Genomic DNA, 8,913 nt, shown 5'->3' with positions numbered 1-8,913 from the left:
TCGTTCTGAGACCATTTTCATCTAATATAATGATAATGGCATAATAATGCAGGTACACCTTTTCAAAGATCAATAAATAATATTTAACACTGGAACTGGAAGACATTTTAAATATCCACAATATGTCTTTGATCTCCTTTAGTATGTCGTCTTTCACGCTGTTGTACAGTTGTGGAATTGCCATTTGTGACAAGTATGTTCTCCCAGGTAATTCATACTGGTATACTCATACGAGTAAATGTTTGTACCAAAATAGTTCTGTTTTTAGTCTTCATTTTGGCGAAGGTGCAGCTATACTTTCTTCTGCTCCTCTACAGGTCGGAGCTTCGCGGGGGGGGGGGGGCGACACACACACACACACACACGCACAAACAGACGCCAGCCACCACGTCATTTCTGTTTACTGATAGCTAGCGTTTACCTTAGGCTAATTTATTAGCTAGTAAGTGGCAATTTTTGACAAGCAGGAAACGGAGTCTCAGTTTTCACCGTCCGGGAGCCTCTGACACACTGACAGCTGTAGGCTTGTACCGGTTAATGTTCTGTGCATTGTCGGACACATACAGCAACTTTCCTGAAACCGCTTGCAAGACTGACAAGTCCACAGCGGCGTTTATGTCCGTGCCTGTCTCCACCGCCTCCACCTGCAGGTTGTCAACTGCGTGGTTTGGAATGAAAGGGAGAAAACCGGACGCCGAGTAACACGGCGGATATCGCTCATATACGTCTTCTTTTTTTTGACGGCGCCTTAACGGCAAAGTGCTGCGGAAAACCCCGCTCCAACTACTCGCATTTTCTGTCTCTCTCTCTCTCTCTCTCTCCGCCCGGAGTCCCGCCTCCACACAAAGACAATGCGACTCACAAGAGGGTTCACTCCTCGTTACGCTAAGGAACCGAGAGTGGTCCTCCAGTCTCTTTGAGAGAGAGAGAGAGAGAGAGAGAGAGAGAGAGAGAAAACAAGCATGCAAATGGAAATTATCGCGGCCGGAAAAATGATCGAGCAAATTTTTTTTATCGTGCGATTAATTGATTTATTGACTATCGCGACAGGCCTAGCCATAGTTAACGGTTACACTTCCTTGAAAGGTTTTCAAAATACACATCCAACTTGTTTAACGTACAAAGAGACAATAAAGGAAACGGTATATTTAGGGAGGGGTCTGTGTTAAATGAATATCCTACATTCTGTTGTGTTTTTTGCCCCAAAATGTAATTTTCTCTGCACATCAATAAAGTAGGCTACTATAGCATATAGCATACAAAAAGTAATATAGCATATGCTGGTCTTTTAAATAGACTACACAAAACATTGGCTATTTTGAAAATTATGAAGGCTAACAGATGAATCTAGTTGTGCATTACATCGCAAAAGTCAAATACAACCTAAGGACAAATGCTAATTATAGCCTACAGAAGACTACGTGACATTCAATGAACTGTAAGCTAGGCTACTAGTCTACCATGCAACACAACGTGACATAATCATTGGATATCTGTTTTCATTTATTCCTATATATAATCCGGTGAATATTTTTGATTCAGTGACTCGAGTCACTCACTTAACGGAGATTTGTCACCAGGGGTGGATCATGGGCGAGTCCATTTTACAAAAAAGAAAAGCGCGGACATCTTGCGCATGTCGGATAGTGCAGGCAGCACAGATCACAGACTGTAGTTAGAGTTTTGCACATGTGACTTCAGTTGTGACCAGTGTTGTTTAGCAATTGGAAAAAAAAAAACTGTAATAAAACCCAAATTAAGAAAACTGCTTTAAAAAAATCAAAACAATAATGAAATACTACCGTTAAAATCACAGGCAGAGTCTGGTACGGCTCGACTCTGGAGATAAAACTGGGATTAGCTATTCAAGTTTATGTTCTGCTTGTTCAACTGTTGTTTGGTAAATTACTAATAAACGCATTCTCTGAATTCTTATCATTTTGGTGCTGGTGATTTTACGTTTAGGGAGGGAGCCTTCTGTCTGTACTCTGCGTTCTTTTTGTCCATGTCTGTGCACATTTTCTGAAAACTCACGGATAGGGACGTAACGGAGCAGTACAACCGGAAATCATTGGGCCAGTGTAGCCAACAATAGCCTAAAAATAATAATAATAATAATAATAATACATCTGATTTATATAGGCCTAGCGCTTTTCAGAGAGTCCTCAAAGACGCTTTTCATAGGCCTAGGATACAAATAGGAAACAAGCAGTAAAAGATAAAACAACTAAAGTATAGAGTCGCCAACCTGTGTGTGTGTGTGTGTGTGTGTGTGTGTGTGTGTGTGTGTGTGTGTGTAGAATGACAGGGTGTTTTCTCTTCTCTCATCCTGTTTGGGAGGAAATGGAGACGTCTCTTATACTAAGTTTAATTCTGCCGTGTGGAACTCGCTGGTGATTTATGTCACAGACATTCCATGGATGCTTGACCTCTACACTTCACACTGTGATTTATAAACTTCATTAGACTTGTTACATAAGCTCTGCAGTATCTTTATATATATATATATATATATATATATATATATATCATTTTTATTTTATTTTTTTACCTGCTGATTTCTCCTTCCTTTTGCCCCAATGTTCAAAAAATGTCTGTGAGTACACACAGTATGTTCCACATTTTAAATTGCATTGTTTAGGCTCACGTGGCACTTTGTCGTCATCAAATGCAAATGTTTCCCTCAAAAAGTAAGCCACTGAGGTAAACAGTATTATCACTTATAGCTGCATTCCAGCAACAGATGAAGTATACTTCCTTGTCGCCTCTCATTTATGAATTTACCGGGTGATAAATCTCATCTCTTTTGGAGAAAGCAAGTTCTATCTAGAGTCTAGTTTATGGCTTTAACCATTAAAGAGCCCCTATTTTGCTTTATTTGGATTTCCCCGTCTTTTAGTGTGTTATATAGTTTTTGTGTATGTAATAGATGTATAAAGTACAAAAACCCATTTCATTCTCTCCCACAGACAGCACTTGTTCTCAAATGCCAAAAAAAAACCGGCCTGCCCACATTCCTGTTTGAAATTCCTCAATTGATGATGTCATTGATTGAGAAAGCCAGCCCAGTTTTTAATAAATAAACACAGGAAGTAGTGAGAGACAAAGCAAAAACAACAGGAATCTACATAAAAAATGACAGAGGAGCATGACCAGAAAGGACTCCTGGTATCTTAAAGCTGTAGCGCATAGTTTCTGTCGCCCCCATGAGGAATACTAAGTAGTGCTGTCAAACGATTAAAATATTTAATCGCGATTAATCGCATTAATAGCATAGTCAACTCGCAATTAATAGCAATTAATCGCACATTTTTATCTATTCTAAATGTCCCTAGATTTCTTTTTGTCCAATTATTTTTTCTCATTTTAATGCTCTTATCAACATGGAAAAGTGGATCAGCTTGCTTTGTGCTTTTGTCGCCTGGTTTTGACGAGGGGGCGGAGAATTGGCATCAGCTGTGTGCTTGGCCATCAGCTGTGTGCTTGGCCATCAGCTGTGTGCTTGGCCATCAGCTATCTGCTTGGCCATCAGCTGTGTGCTTGGCCATCAGCTGTGTGCTTGGCCATCAGCTATCTGCTTGGCCATCAGCTGTGTGCTTGGCCATCAGCTGTGTGCTTGGCCATCAGCTATCTGCTTGGCCATCAGCTGTGTGCTTGGCCATCAGCTGTGTGCTTGGCCATCAAGTGGTATTTCAGACTGGACGTGCTGCGATGATAGCTCAGTTCACAACGACAAAACACACAGATCACTTTGGTCTTGTCAATGGAACCATTTGGCAACTTTTTAAAAGTAAACTTTCCATTCAGAATCTTATTGGCATCCATTTTGGCGTCTCGCGCTCGCCATCCACTCAAAACGTAACATTAGCCTACTACTCTTTGGCCGGCTCGCAAGCCCAAACAAGTGTGTGCGGCGTGCCTGTTGTTTTGTTTCCGGTCTAGCTAGATCCGGTGTGGTGTTGTAGTTTTTCTAACGTTACTAATTGTTGCAACAGCATGTGAAAAAAACTACAAAGTTTGCTAGGCCAAAAAGAACGTTAATCTCGCGATAAAAACATTGACGCTGTTAAAATGGGTTTGCGTTAACGCCGTTTAACTGACAGCACTAATTCTAAGTAATGACAACATCGGCGCGTCCACATAATACAAGCCTATGTGATGGGGCACGTGCCCCCCACCCGTCCTCCACACAGTTGCTAGTAGCCAAGGAGGACACGGAGGATTAAAAAAACATGATGGACTCTTCAGAAGAGGTCATTATCTTCACTCGAGCTTCTGCGCGGGAAAGTCACCGGACGCCACGATCTTCTGAACATCACCATACTGAGAAATACAGAGAGAGTTGTGTGGAGCTGATAGTCTTAATTAGCTTTGTAGCAACTCATTTGGCAACGGCTTGAATGTAACGGATGTTCATTAATATCAAAAAGTAGTGAAGTAGTCAAAAATAGTATGCAATTCGCGTTCTATTGGTTTCATACTAAGGTTTCGAACGTACTAAAAAATCTCACGTACTGTTTTAGCTACTAAATAGTAGGTTGGTATGGAATTTCGGACACAGCCCACATCGTACTGTAAATGACGGACAGGACAGCAGATAAACAAAGGATAACAGAAGCTACAGGAGGGCTGCACCTGGGGAGCCATCCCTCTCTCCCTCTTTCCTTCTTTCTCTGGGAAGTAAACTTGGACAGTGAAAACAGGAAGTAGGGCCTACCGTGTGACTCAAACACACTGGCTCTAATATTAGAGCCCTGCCCCCGTTTCCTTCAGCCCACAGAGAGGACACCCTTCTACTACAGCCTGCAGGGGAAACAGGGTCAAGAAGAGAGCTGGCCCGAGCGCTTCCTCTATTATATGAGAGTATACAGAGGCTCGGGGAACCGAACTGGACCGCAGTGAAACAGTTGAAGTGCCTTTGAGCAAGACAGCAACTCCTGACCAGGTCCAGAATCACTGCAAAGGGCAGTGGGGAAAGTCCTTTCAGATCTTTCACTAAAGCAAAAGTAGAAATACCACAGCAGGGGTTTCTGACTAATGGTTGTAGTTGGTCCCTGGTGGACTTATTTAGCAAGTTTTGTATTAAAAATGTTTGATTGTTTGATTTATTTATTATCTGCTCTAGCTTTTCCAACATTTTAGACATAGATAAGGTAATAATAATGGTCCAAAATGATGTCAAATTGCATTTCTTTTAAATTGAAAAGCGTAACATTTTCTCGAGGGAGGACCCCTAAAGCCCCAGATAAATACGTGCACCTAAGTCTTCCTCAAACCGACGGAAAACACTGCACAGTGTACAAAATATTTTCTTAAAAGTAAATATCCTGCCAAATAATTAGAGAAGTATTACCAAAAAGTGCAAACGTCATATTATCGTTAGACTGTTTCCGCAGCATTAACATCTAAACGTCTTAATGTTGTGGATGGTTGAGATGGAGCTAATCCTAACAACTTTAACAATATTTTGGGTGGTTTATAAAGTAATAAAGAGTATTTAAGTTGAAACATTATATATACTGTCAGACAGTTTGGAATTTATTTTAAAATTAATAAAGCAAGAAGTGCTTTAGGGGTGTGGCTACACGCCGACCTGTCAATCATGTAACCAATGGGTCAGTGATGCTATGTCCATAGATAAACTGACAAAACAAGGTACTTCATCACACTGATGCAAAACCAAAACTATAAAAACTATAACCTTTTTTTGCAACAATACACCCCCATATAACAAAGGAAATTTGTATTTAAACAGTAGGGCAACATCACCCCAGGGTATGTATAATAACTTTGCACCAAATTCCACTCAGAATTCAAAGTTTTAAATTGAATAGCTAATAAGCGTTCAGCTCTACTGAATGGCAACAGAAAATGGTAACTACTAATCAGATCATTGTCAGGGTTTCCCCTGGAAAACTTGTTTAGCCCAATAGTTTCTGTGATAACAGAATCATGGATGCAATCGCAAAATAGAGAATTTAAAAAAGCTATAAGACGGATTCCATAGGCCGTACATTAAGTCAGTGCTAAAAGCTAACTGGAGATTTAAAAATATGACAACGTAAAAGTTTCCAACCGAGCCGCCCCACTGTAAATGTAGAAACCTTCTAAAAAATACATTACAAAATAATTCCCAGTGGCTTAGGCCTGGTGGGGGGTGGGGGTGGGGGGTGGAGCACAGTAAGCAGCACATTGAAAAAGCCATTGAATCAAAATAAAACTTTCCTCTTATTTGTGAAATAAGCATGTAACCCGTTTCCACTCCACCCCTCAAAGAATCGGAATCGAGAATCGATAAGAACCGGAATCGAAAGGAAGAATCGCAATTGGACTCAGAACTGTTAAAATCCAAACGATGCCCAACCCTAGCGACACTTCTTTTTTCAACTTTTAATCAGAATCAGCTTTAATGGCCAAGTATGTGTACACACACAAGGAATTTGACTCCGGTTTGTTAGGTTCAGAATCAGTGCAAAAAAAAAACTGCTCTTGTGCTTTGACCTTTTCTGGTGCATACATGTCTTTTGCACGAGAACAAATGCTTAAATTACAACATGCAGTGGGACGACGGAGTGCTCGACATTCCTCAGATGACTGGACATGCACAGTACAGTCACTGATACAGTGACGGGGGAGCTCCATCATTAACATGGAACTGGAACTCAGTCAGTCAGAGCTGAGCTTGTGTTTTCTCCGTCTCAGTGTAGACTTTTTTCCTTTGCTACTCCGCCGGCTCCCGCAGCTGAATCACGATCGTTGACACATTTAACCGCGGGACGACCACACAGCTCTCTGGCTTTGTCACAGTTGCGACACCACAATGAAGGTGTTACAACCCCAGCTGGGAACAAGAAAGATGGCACACAGACCACTGTTACTCAAGACAGGAGATGTATTCATTCTATTTTTTATTTTTTTAATTTGCGTTTACTGCAGGCGTGGCAACATTTTGTAGTAAAAAAAATATATATATACTATATAGAAAATCCACTAAGTTTAATCACCAGGCTGAATCCATTTGGCACAGTGACAGGGGGGTACAACTTCAACGAACACCACTCTAGGGCTGAAACAAATATTCTAAATTTGAATATATATTTGAAAACCAGACATTCATAATATATGAAAATGTATATGTGAATGTGAAAAAATAAAGCAGCACTACCGCAGCTGTATGCCTTGCGTGTTCTAGCGGGGGCCGCTGGCCCCTAAACGTTCAGCTCCCTGTCTGCGTTATGTCCGGTTGAGACCCGGCCAGTCGCCGAGTGGGTGTGTTGATGGCGTTTCCATCATGCGTCTGGCGCTACGGAAGGTAACAAACGAGGGTGAAGAAGAAGGACAAAGAGGGCGACAAAAATGTCTAACTGGAGTAGTCTCGCATTGCCAGACCTTCGTCCACAGCACTGCGGAGGAGGGTCTGGCTAGTCCACACAGCATTCTGGGATGGGAGAAACACGCGCTCTGGTTTATTCGCATTTCTTTAAAGGTACACTGTGTAGTGTTTGAAGTATTTTATTAGCTAAAATCCATGTCTTCATTCATGAATATATCCTCATTGGTGTAAAATGACCTCTGCTAATGATCTGACTAATCCTCGTAAGCGAAGAATTTCTTATCTGTATTTACATTGGACGGGCAAGTCCAAGGAGGCTTCCATGTCGTTCCCCCATTTTGAAAACCTACAATCGCTGAGAGGGACATAAAGCACTAGTCTACCTGTCTAGATAATCCACAACGCGTTTTGGTTCAGAGCCACGTTCAAGTCACGCGACTGAAATCAGCTAAAACGGAGAAGGAGATCAGGGAGAGGCGCTTGTCACTGCCGCGGCAAATTTGAAAGCCTGCACTGCACTCTAGTTCATAATGGAGGATCATACTTATGCCGAGCCACAGGAGAAGGAATCCTCATCGCCGAAAAAAGGGAATTGAAAAGGCAACGCAACGGCTACCGTAGTTGCAACACGCATTTGAAAAAGCGAGGCGCTAGAGAGCGCTATTCGTTTGAATGCAAAATACAATTTCACCGCTAGATGGGAGAAATTCCTACACAGTGTACCTTTAAACCAATCACGATCGTCTTGGGCGATGGACTCAATAATGGCGCCTCTGCTAAATAGCCTCGGGAAGGAACTTGTTTTGGTGGAACATGAAAACTCAGACAGGACAGATAGTCTAGCTAGCTGTCTGGATTTATTTATTTTTTTTACGTTATAGAGGACATTATTTTATAAGTTTATTGTGTAATGTGTATGTAGACCTTTAAAAATACATGTTTATGTTGAAATAAATACAATCTATACAAGTAGTTATGTCTGCCGTTGTATTGGTTTGCCCTCTTATAAACATAATGCGCACAAATAGATATTTGAATACATTTAAATGTACTGCATGTGTTTTTTTAAAGGAATGTTCGAATATCATTTTTGGCCAATTTTGACAGGACGAACACAAGCGAGCGAGAGAAGCAGTCAGAGATTTTAGTATCTATTTCGCCGCACTGTTTGCCTCATTACAAACACCAACCAATTACGTGAAGTGTCTCTTTTCACCGGAGTGTGATAATGTAGGATGAGTGTTTACTAGTGACGTGTGTGTGTGTGTGTGTGTGTGCAGTTCTCGTGAACTTGAACTGAAATTAACTATGAGAAGAGCTGTGACTGATATATCGCTGGAAAGAACATATGCTCTCCATTGTTGTCAGCTTTTGCCTGATCCATCTTCCCCTCTATCTGTCTACTTCACATGTCCACCAGCTGTCCCCATCAAGGTCCCACCAATCAGATAAAGGTAAATATGAAAGGTGATGATCTAAGTGTGAGGCACAGACAGAGGAAAAGGGATACTTTAACATTTGCCAGAGTTTCTAAAAGGGGGTTAGGTTATTGCGACCCAAAACCGGTTTCCGGTTTCTCT

At 41.4% G+C, this 8,913-nt stretch overlaps 1 protein-coding gene across 2 annotated transcripts in view; it reads right to left on the bottom strand.

Annotated features, from left to right (window-relative positions):
• LOC116061689 (protein kinase C epsilon type-like) overlaps positions 1–8,913 on the bottom strand; it is a 104,362-nt gene that overhangs the window by 80,922 nt on the left and 14,527 nt on the right. The window lies entirely within an intron of this gene.

This window comes from Sander lucioperca, chromosome 15, assembly GCF_008315115.2.
Source record: "Sander lucioperca isolate FBNREF2018 chromosome 15, SLUC_FBN_1.2, whole genome shotgun sequence".
Classification (NCBI taxonomy): domain Eukaryota; kingdom Metazoa; phylum Chordata; class Actinopteri; order Perciformes; family Percidae; genus Sander; species Sander lucioperca.
This window is presented reverse-complemented; position numbering and strand designations above follow the sequence as displayed.